The sequence below is a fragment of the Pinus tabuliformis genome, chromosome 8, assembly GCF_031772625.1.
Source record: "Pinus tabuliformis cultivar Carrire ecotype Pingquan chromosome 8, CPIR1, whole genome shotgun sequence".
Taxonomy (NCBI): Eukaryota; Viridiplantae; Streptophyta; class Pinopsida; order Pinales; family Pinaceae; genus Pinus; species Pinus tabuliformis.
This window is the reverse complement of record NC_142294.1, coordinates 1412967644-1412979457: the sequence shown is the minus strand read 5'-3', so window position 1 is coordinate 1412979457 and position 11814 is coordinate 1412967644. Positions and strand designations below refer to the sequence as shown.

Here is an 11814-nt window from a genome sequence, read left to right as displayed (position 1 = left end):
GTTTGGAAAGACAACCAAAGTAAATAGATAATTCGTTTTGCTTCGCTTACCCAAACTCACAGCCAGATCAAAAATCTCCGAATAACATTTGTCACATAAATTAAAGTGAAGGGAAGGGGTGCCATCAAAAGATGACTTGTGTTATTGGAACAAAACATGAATATGAACCATTAATAATAACATAACCATTTTTGCAAGCATTCTACAGCGGAATCCTACGAAAGTTCGTAACATAAGAACTTTATTTAAAAATGAATATGAAATTAAGTGGTAGTTAGTGCATAAATTCTAAGCTAGTCCCACATAGACATCGATATCAGGAGCGACTGTCTGAAGAAATGTTTTGAGTAAAGACACTCATGGTATTTAAGGAGGAATTGAAGGGAGTGGGAGGGTTGTCCACGTCGTCTCCATTTCCCTCTAACATTTGAGCAACCCTACTCATACATGGACGATCCCTGGATTGGTGTTGAATGCACCACAACCCAACTTTAGTCATCAGCTTCCTGCCCTTCTCCTCCACTTCTGCTTCAAGTTCTCCTTCTATTTCACCTCGCGATCTCATCTGCAACTTCTCATTCTGAAGCTTCTTGAAAGCCCACTCAGGAAAGTACTGCTGACTCGAACGACTCACCCTAAAGTCAATATTCTTTCTACCCCCAGCAATCTCTAGTAACAGCATACCGAAACTATAAACATCGGATTTATCAGTAACAGGTCCCATATCACTGTCACACACCTCTGGCGCAACATATCCTAGAGTCCCTCTCCCTGCCGTCATTGATATATGGTCGTCTTCCTTTCCACAAAGTACTGCCAGACCAAAATCAGACACTTTTGGGGCGAAGTCTGCGTTCAACAAGATGTTGTGAGGCTTGATGTCGAAGTGTATGATGCGCTTCTCGCAATCTTGATGTAGATATGCAATTCCACGAGCTGAACCCAAAGCAATGGAATGCAATTGTCCCCACTTTAATACCTGCCCGCGCTCTTCTCTGGCAAACAGAAACTTATCGAGAGAACCATTGAGCATGTACTCATATACCAGTGCGCTTGTAGGGCTTTCGAAACAATACCCCAACAGCTTAACCAAATTAACATGATGAACCCGTCCAATGGTGCCCACTTCATTCATGAATTGGACCTCACTGTGTCTATGCCTGTCAAGAATCTTAACGGCCACTGGAGCTTCGTTGGAACTGAGCTTTCCTTTATCGACCACACCATAACCTCCTTCTCCCAACTTTTCTGCAAAAAGTTGTTTGTGATCTTCTTCAGGTGAGAGAATGAATATCTCGTTGGCATTTCATAAGCATATTCCTTGAGGAATTTCTCCACTTTTGAAGCGGAGCTACCAGGAGGAGGATGCCTTTTCTTCTTCACATAAAACGTGAAGAACAGTACTAGTGCTACTGCTGTGAACGCTGGTCCTCCTGGAATGAAGAGATTGATGTATGAATAATATGATAGTGGTCACACCCAGAAGAGGAGGATAATAGAAACCAATTCTGCGTGGGGTAAAGAGGAGAAACCTGGAAGAAAAATTGTAATTTACCTATTATTATTATAATGGCTGACTTGTTTGAAGGACCTGCAAGGTAGCCATAACAACTATCACGGAATGGGAAGTATCCACATATACATAAAATAATATTCGATGTTTTGAGCCAAGTGCGCAACGACTGATACTTTTACCTACAATAGCCTGATTGCTTGAGCTCACAGAATAAATTCATTACGTCATAAAAAAGAGCTTACCGTGGCCGGGACATTTGTGTGTACGGGGTCCGTCCTTGCAGTAGCAGAGGAAAGGCGATGTTGAGTCCGAAATGTTGTAACCACATATCCCCCCACTTGCTTCACATGATCTGCAGACTTTGTCTCTCTGTCTATCATTGGAAACTCATTCTGCTCTTCCGACTTCAACTTCTACTTCTTCCATAGAACATCCCCGAATCGAATACCCTGAGTTGTAGAAATCGTAATAGACGGTAGCATTACATTTCCAGAGCTGCCCTCCTGTGGAATCGAATGCATCTTGAAAAGGGTCCGGTTCTTGGAATCGAATGCACTTGTACACATCTAGGGTCCGGTTCTCTTTACCCGAAATGTAGCAGGAGGCATTTCCATGTTCTGATAACTGTATCTGAAGATTATTAAAGGGACCATTGAAAAAATTGCAGTTCTCTCCCCTGACAATAAGGAACACGAGAGCAGAGTACCTCCTCAGTATTGTGTAACTCCGGCCATGAATTTCGATAACTGGAGTTGCGTTCTGCATACAGTTGATTTGAAAGGCAGGGTGACCGCATCCACGCTTTCCTGCGCCAAAAGGATACGTTATATTCATGATCCCACAATTCCTAGCATTTAAGCAATACTCATATTGCGCGTCGAGGCATAACGAGCAGCGAATTAGAGAGGCCCAGCAGGCAGCCAGGATAAGGAAGAAGAGGGGTTGACGAGGGGAAAGAAGATAGCGAGGAGCATATACTTGCATGGTGAGAGACAGAGATAGGGTTCGATCTTGGGGAGTAAAAAAATGATCAACGTAAGGGCGCAGAGGTGTCGTTGTTGGGAATTTCAGAAATAAAAATGATGATGAAGAGGCGGCGTCAAGTATTAATCACGTGGACAGATAAGTTTAGGGTTCTTGGAATTCTCAAATTTTAATGTTATAATTGTCAACCATATCAATTTTCGTGGAAGGACGGGCAACGTGACTCTCCACACAATGGATGACCCACTCATCCACGCGCCTCATTTTTTTCTATAAATCAAATGATTTAGGACTAAAACGTCCCTCCAGAAATCATGTCTACCATGAAAGTAGTTTTGATTTAGGACTAAAACGTCCTTCCAGAAATGATGTCTACCATGAAAGTAGTTGTGGTGGCAGGAACCATAAGAGAAAGTGCCACTTAGGAAATATGAAATAAGCGTAATTTGGGGTTTTGCTGTTTAGTACAGGTCAAATTAAGGTCAAATTAAGGTAAAATTAAAGTAATTGACGTTTTTTTATGTAAAAAGTAATTGAAAGTTAAGGGAGATTTTTTTTGTTTGTGGAACAAGGGACTCACTTTTATTGGTGCTTAGGCTCACTCAAACTGTATAATATAATATCATATATATCATGAGAGTAAATTATTATTAATATTTGGTTTAATGGTAATTTAGTGGCAACAGTTGATTGAAACTACTTTGATTGGACACTTCACTCATTTATATTGAACTTAACAATACCTGGAAAGTACTTTGAATATCTCATCAAGCATTTTATGTTTATTTTTCATTAACTACTTTAAATAAAAACTTCCAAAAACTTTTTCATAAGTAAAAATAAAATATTCATAATCATTGAGGTTATTCATAATTATTGAGATTTGAATTATTGAAATTTGATAAATAGTAAATATTGATTATTGAACTGAGACTTCTGTGATCCATATCAATTTTTTTGTGAAGAATCTTCGGCGAAAATCACATAGAAAAACTTATGTCTACGCATTTCGAACTAGTGTGGTTCATCGTCAGGACAAGTTGAATGAGCAAATCACATTTAGCACATTAAATAGACAGGAATCCATGACTCAACGGCTAAAATATAACAGCTAGAAATGACATGAAAGTAAATATTGATATTAATATGTGTATTATAATAGAAATAAAATATATATATATATATAACAACTATTATTTATAATTCTATAAAATTAATCACTTTATACGGATCAATAGGAAAAAAAAATTATATTTAAAAATTTTCAAAATCTATTTTTAATTTTTAAAATATTAAATTTAATATATGATTAGGCTTTATAAAAACTATTTAAAATTCTTATAATTAATTAAAAGTTAATTATTTTTTACTAAAAACAAAAATAATGTAATTTAACATGGACAAACATAAAAACGTGAAACAAAATATATAAAAAAGAAAACGTCTATAAAAATAAGCTGATAAAATATTAAAAATATATATATGTGAAATACATGTGAAACCTCTCGAATCGTATTCGGTTAGGGTGAGTCGATGTCCCTATATAAAAAATCGTTCGTGTAGCATTTATAAATTTAAATGTTCGTGACCGACCTTGATTCAACTAATATGATTAAAAATTTATATGCTTAGTATCAAAACAATTTTATAAAAACATACCAGTGAAAATATATATATATAATTTATAATGTTGTAAATTTTCTGAAATTAATAAAAGAAATATTTTTAAATTTTAATATATAGTTAATGATTTTAAAATTTAATTTTAATGGTAAATTTTGAGTAATGATGTATCTTTGTTATTTATTTATGAAGATTGTTTGTCTTGTGGATGAACTACATTACTTAGTTCGAAATGTATCCTAATGATGTGATTAATCCAAAAGGCATTTATCTACTATATAGATCACAAAAGTCTCAGATCTAACATATTTAATATTGATGTAAAAATTTAAAATTTATTTTTTAATGTTAAATTCAAACAAAGTTCATTTGGTGTAGAATAGATGGTGATGGGTGTACTATCAAGGCACTTCTTGAAATCATGGTCACAGGTTTGAAACTCAGTGGGAAAAAATCTAACCATGTTAAGGGCATGAGTGGCCTAGCCGGTGCGAAGGATTTTGATGAGATAGATACCCCTAAATCAAGGTTTCTAAAGCCAAAGATTAAGCATGCAATGATCTCACTACTCATACAACTTAGCAAACAAAAAAATTAAATTTCAGATAAAAATTTAAATATTTATTTTATGAAACTTATAATAAATTATTTATGGGGCATTAGATGAAAGTCCAACAGAAAACACTGAAGACCGGGCAAGCGCATCAGGAAAACAACCAATGGAGGACAACAATGAATGACTCTTTGGTGGAGGCCATAGAGGAGAAGGAAGGGGAGAGAATTCCCTCTCCACCCTAGAATTCCCTATTGGGGAACTCCCCAAAGGAACAAATCCTATGAACAATATCCCACTTTCAGCATGATCCAATTTCCATGGTTTATCCTCTGAAGACCCTGATGAGTTTCTTTTCGAATTTGATATATTGTGTAGAAGCTATGATTATGTTAATAATGCTCAAAAATTGAAGTTGTTTCCAGCAACATTAAAAGGAAATGCACTAAGATGGTTTATGAGCTTGGGAGGTCATGCGATCACAACATGGGATCATATGAAGGAGAAATTTCTGGCCAAATGCCACGCCTATTGCTGGACGAGAGAAAAAAGGGAGGAATTATTCAAGATGGTTCAGAAGGAGGATGAAAATCTGGAGGACTTTGTGGAAAGACTCCAGTATAATCTGCAGAGATCTGAGCACCCTCATGTAAGTAAAGATATTCCCAAAACAATATTATTGAAAGGGGTAAGGGATGATTGTTTAGATATGTTAAATATGCTTGGTAAAGGAGATATATCTAAAGAATCGTATGACGAAATTGTTAACCTCTGCAAGAGGTGTTCAAGAGGAGCTGCAAATAAATCAAAGAGCAGGGATAGTACTTATTCAAGGGTCCAGAAATCAGCTAGTGGAGGAGCAACAAGGGCTGAAATAGGTAATCTACTTGAGGAATTCAAGACTCAAATGTTAAGTTCTTTTTGCTTCATAGATTGATACCTTGCAGGTTAAAAAGAAGCAGGCAGAGGTAGAAGCTGCTTTGGCCATCTTCTGCTCTAAATGCAGGGAAAAACATCCATTGAGGGAATGCCCACTCGACAAGGTGCCAATCTGTACCATTTGTGAAAAGGACCATGAAACTCAACAATGCCCCTCTTTACGAGGGATAAAGGCAGTGTTACAACCAACTGAGGAGGAAGCTGAAGTAGTTTATCTACTGACAAAAAGGAGGCAATGGAAACCACAAGGACAAGGTACAAACTCTAGTATGCCATTTAATCTTTGGAATAATTATCCTTCTTTTAATCAAGGAAATTACCTGCCCTTTAACCAAATGCAATACCCACCCTTTAATCAAATGAATTTCCCACCCATGCAGCAAACAAACCCTCCCTTTGTAGACCCTGCAATGTGGACTCCCTGGCTTCTACAACAATGCTATTTTAACCAATGGAACCCAAACTGGAGAGCTCAATGGACTACATTCACAAACCAATTTCCTAAGTTTCAACAACAACTTTCTCTTCCATCAGGTACCCCACCAAATAATCAAACCATGAAGCCTCAGCTGCCTGTACAACCGAACCCTAACCTTAATAACAATAAAGTTGTGCAAGTTATCGACATTCAGAACCTACCTACATCTCCTATGCAATGTAACGATATTCATTTACGATCTGGGAGAGTAGTCGAGCAAATTATAGATGATATTACCTCTTCCGACTCTGATAAAGAAGAAGCAGAACAGAGTAAATCATCTAATAAGGATGCTGAAATAGTCAAGACATCCTCTAATGGAACTGCTGAAACAGCAGAACCACCGTTCCCTGAGCGCTTGGCTCTCACTAAGATGCCTGAGCTGCCTGCTTTTAACCTTTTAGGGGAATTGCAGAATCTGTATGTTAAAATTCCACTTTTACAAGCACTCAGAGATGTACCAATCTATGCCAGAACCGTTAGAGACATTTGCATCAAGAAACCTGGTAGGAAGGATAAAAATCCCCTTACAATTCATGTGATGGGAGATCTAGCTGCTCTAATGCCAGGAAAAGTCCCTCCTATAAAATATGGTGATCCTGGTCACCCTACGGTCACAGTGCAGGTCGGAAAAACTATTGTTTCGAGAGTTCTGGTAGACCTAGGTGCTGCTATAAACATTATGACCCTTGAAACTGCACAGCTATTACAATTGAAAAATGTAATTATAGAAACACCAACTATCCTGGAATTAGCTGATTGTTTCACAATCAAACTAGAGTGGGTTATTGAAGACCTGATCATTTCAGTTGAATCCTAGAATTACCCAGCTGACTTTGTGGTGTTACAGACTAAAGCAAAGTTGGGGGGGCATCCTCTGATTTTGGGGAGACCCTGGCTGGCTACAGCAGATGCTTTTATCAGCTCTAGATCAGGTTCAATGACAATTTCTAATGGCTGTGAAACTAAGCAGCTTACACTGTACCCTCATGCTACACCTATGATTAATAATGATGATTATGTATGGTTAGACTATGAAGATAATCATACTTAACCCATCTTGACCATTGGACAAGCCTTAACTCTTAAAGATACCACAGAAGATGAAGTAATTAGTAATTTTATTTTTGAACCTTCCTCAGTTACTTCTGAAGCACATAATCAGTTAACTTCAATTCTGGATCCTGAAACACAGCAAAAGCTTAAATCTAAAGATTTACCTCAAAAATCAACTGCTATCTCCTCTAAAAGCATAACAGTAGAAATCGAACCTGGAAAAACATTAAACATAAACCCCAAATTATCTGATGCTGAAACACAACATCTAATGGAGTTGCTTCGTGAGAACAAGGAAGCATTCGCATGGGACTATACATACATGAAGGGGATCTCTCATGAATTATGTACTCATCATATCTATATTAAGGAGGGACCCCGGCCAGTCTGTCAACCCTAGCGACGAATGAATCCCAACTTGAGGGAAATTGTTAAGGAAGAACTTCAAAAGTTGCTTGATGCAGGGTTTATATATCCCATATCTGACAGTGAATGGGTTTCTCCATTGGTAATAGTACCTAAGAAAATCGAGAAATGGAGAGTGTGTGTAGATTATAGAGCTTTAAACAAATCCACCCAAAAAGATCATTTCCCCTTGCCCTTTATTGATGAGGTGTTGGACAGTTTGTCAGGGAAGAAATTCTTTTCCTTTTTAGATGGTTTTAGTGGATATAACCAAATCAGAATTGCACCTCAAGATCAAGACAAGACCACTTTTACTAGTCCTTGGGGAACTTTTGCTTATAGAGTTCTCCGATTTGGACTATGTAATTCTCCAACAACGATTCAAAGAGTAGTAATAGGAATTTTTTCTGATATGCTTAATGATTCTTTGGAGATATTTATGGATGATTTCACTCCCTATGGTGTGACTTTTGAAGTTGTGCTACAAAACCTTGAGAAAGTACTTAAACAATGCATACAAGCTAATCTTTCCTTGAGTACCGAAAAATTTCATATGATGATGAACGAAGGAATTGTACTAGGACACTTCATTTCATTCCTTGGGATTCAAGTGGATCCATCCAAAATACAGGTAATTCAGACCCTTCCTATTCCTAAAACACAAACTGATGTAAGAAGCTTTTTAGGACACGTTGGATATTACAAAAGATTTATCAAAATTTTTTCTAAAATAGCTTCTCCTTTGTTTGTGTTACTTATGAAAAATGTTGAATTTAAGTGGACTTATGCCTGTCAAAAGGCATTTGATGAACTTAAGCATCAGTTGTCTACAGCTCCTATTCGGAGGGGACCTGATTGGGCACTTCCCTTTCATATATCCTCTGATGCTTCGGATACTGCAATTGGAGTTGTCTTGGGTCAAGAAGAAAACAATATTCCTTATGCTATCTACTTCATTAGTAAGAATATGACCACTACTGAACTTAATTACACAGTTACCAAGAAAGAATTTTTAGCAGTTATTTATGCTATTAATAAATTTCGACATTATATTATTGGTTATCCTACTTTTGTTCATACTGACCACTCAGCTATCAAGTATTTAATGAATAAATCTGTTACAAATGCTCGAGCTACCAGGTGGTTATTGTTACTACAAGAATTTGATATTACAATTTTGGATCGACCAAGTAAAGAAAATGTAGTTGCTGATTTCCTTTCTCGGATAAAAACTAATGATAATACTCCAGTAGATGATTCCTTTCCTGATGAATATTTGTTTGCAGTATATGCTCACTCACCATGGTATGCAGACATTGCCAATTATCTGGTTGCAGGGAAGTTACCATCACACCTATCACATAGGGAGAAAAGAAGGATCATTCAACAAAGTGCTAGGTACATTTGGATAAGTGGGTGTCTTTTTCATACAGGACTTGATCAGGATATCTGAAGATGCATTAGAGAAGATGAGGTTTATGATATATTGAAGGCTTGTCATGATGGCCCTTGTGGTTGGCATTTTGCTGATAAGAGAACAACACATAAAATTCTCAGGATGGGTTATTATTAGCCCTCCCTTTTCAAGGATGCAAAGAAATATGTCAGGGCCTACGACAATTGTCAGAGAATGGGCCAACCCAATCATAGAGATGAAATGCCACTCAACCCTCAGGTACTACTTGAACCCTTTGAAAGATGGGCTCTAGATTTTGTAGGGCCCATCAATCTTCCATCCAACCAAAAAGTTTATATATTGGTTTGTACAGATTATATGACTAAATGGGTGGAAGCTAAGGCACTAATAAAAGCTAATGAAGAATTTGTTTTAAATTTTTTATTTGAAGAAATCTTCGGTAGATTTGGGCTGCCTAGAGAATTAGTCACAGATGGAGGACCTCCTTTCAATTCACATGGTTTCAAAGATATGCTTCAAAAATATCATATCAATCATAAAATGACTACACCTTACCACCCCCAAGCTAATGGTTAGGTGGAAAGTACAAATAAAGTCAAAGAAGCTATTTTAAAAAAAATTGTGAAGGAGAATAGGAAAGATTGGTCTCAAAGACTGCCTGAGGCATTATGGGCTTACAGAACTACTTGGAGGAACACTACAAGTTTTTTACCCTATGAATTGGTTTATGGTAAAAGTGTTGTTTTTCCTGTGGAATTTGAAATTAAAACTTTAAGAACTGCTTCAACTATTAACCTTTATTTCACTGATGCACAGACAGCTAGGTTACAATCGCTGCAGGAATTGGATAAAAAAAGGTTGGATGCCATCCATCAAACAACTATGATTCAGCAGCAAAGAACCAGGTGGCATGACAAAACTATTAAACATAAGCAGTTCCAAAAAGGTAATTGGGCTTTTCTATATGATTCCAGGTTTGAAAATTTTCAAGGAAAACTATGAACAAGGTGGTTGGAACCTTACGAGATAGATACTATTTTTCCCAATGGAATAGTAAGGCTCCTAACAATTGATGGTTCTAGAACTCCATTGCTAGTAAATGGGTATCGGCTTCGTCTATACCAGAAACCAATTTCTAAGGAGGATTTTAAGGCCACTTGCATGGCAGATTCACATTACATCTTTTTGGGGGAGCCTCTTGCCCCTCATTACACTTAATCTCTGCATTATTTTTGTATTAGTATTAGATTGGATTACTTAACTAATAATCCCTGTCAAGGGTTGCCATATTACAATTTATTTTGCAGGTCTTAATTCAGAGGCTGGTTGAAGGAATAATTACATTACAAGCAGGATCAGGTTTCAGTTTGGGAAACATGGCCATTCCACTTCAATTCATTATCCATCAACAACATTTTCCTATTCCTCTTTAACAGTAGCATCTCTTTTTCCCGTTACCGAAACACCAGTTTCGACCATTGCTGAAACACCAGTTTCTGCTGTTGTTGAAACACCAACTTTTCCCCCTTTTTCCCCGTTGCTAAAACACCAACTCTTCCCCATTTTCCCCGTTGCTGAAACACCAACTCTTCCCCATTTTCCCCGTTGCTGAAACATCAACTTTTCCTCATTTTCTCCATTGTCGAAGCACCGACTTTTTCCATTTTTCCGAAAAAGCGTCAATTTTCCCATTTTTTTCGTAATTAAGGCATCAACTTCTCTCAAAAGCGATCAATATATAACACTTTCCCGTTGAGAGAATCAACCATTCATCCTGATGATTGAGTTCATTCACCATTACCTCCTGTGAATAGAGAAAGCCTTTTATATAAATACCCTCATATCTTATAACCCTTTCCAATAACCATTGGTGATCCACTAAACGACGAAAATATACTTTCAGCACAGCAATCGAAGGTAAAACGTGAGGTATGCGTGTTTATGTGTAAATATTAAACTATATATAATGAGAAGATTCTGATATGATTGTCGAAATTGCGGTACACTCAAAACTTATCATTTTAGCCACAATTGGGGGGGATATCAAAGTTTTGCAATCATTACCCGATATGCCAATCACCGTCGTTTTTTAACATGATCGAGTCTCGTCACCCTGTCTCTATTTTATTATGTCATAACCCCATTTGCAATATCTTACTCTGTCTCAGCTGCGGTAACTCGGCTCTGTATTGTGCATTTTACCGAACCATTAACTATGGGAGGTAACGTTGTCCGAAATGAACCTGGTTCAATGGCTCTATTGGAACTTTACCCAGAAGCATATCAAATTTTCCTACAAGCGGGCTGGGTGGATTACTTCCGGAGGCTCCAGGAATTTGATTCTTAGCAAGTCCTGGAATTCGCACGTAATTTAAAGGAAGATTATTCTACTGTTCAGGAAGTGCGAATTCCGGTAACAAAGGAGGATATAGCATAGGTTTCAGGATTACCGGCCAATGGCATCCGCTGGTTTAGCCGTAAACACATAATTCTGAACGCATAGCAAGATTTTCGTCTACCTGGGGAGCGGGTCAAACCTAAAGGTAGAGGTGTTGCGCTGCATTCATTACCACCTCCATGGCCAAAGGTTACAGAGTTTGTCAAGCACTATCTTACCTGCGAAGGACGTTACCGGGTAGTGTACCAGCATGACATTGTGTTGTTGAATCATTTAAGACATGGTCGTTTATTAAATATGCCATACTATCTACTTGGGTGTCTAAAGAATATGTCACATTATTCCAAGGATGCAAAGTACCCACTCCTCTCAATTACTCACTATCGCTTGGTTCAGCTCTTAATCCTGAGGGGCTTTGCCCTGCAGAACCCTCCTCCCCTTAACA

General features: G+C 37.4%; 1 pseudogene across 1 annotated transcript; it reads right to left on the bottom strand.

Moving 5' to 3' along the window:
• Positions 1-316: 316 nt before the first annotated feature.
• Positions 317-1897, bottom strand: LOC149240879 (rust resistance kinase Lr10 pseudogene; annotated as a pseudogene). The gene is made up of 2 exons (XR_016245985.1): positions 1759-1897; positions 317-1591 (listed from the first exon to the last, which is right to left on the bottom strand). The product of XR_016245985.1 is annotated as a rust resistance kinase Lr10 pseudogene (transcript).
• Between the last annotated feature and the right edge of the window lie 9917 nt (positions 1898-11814).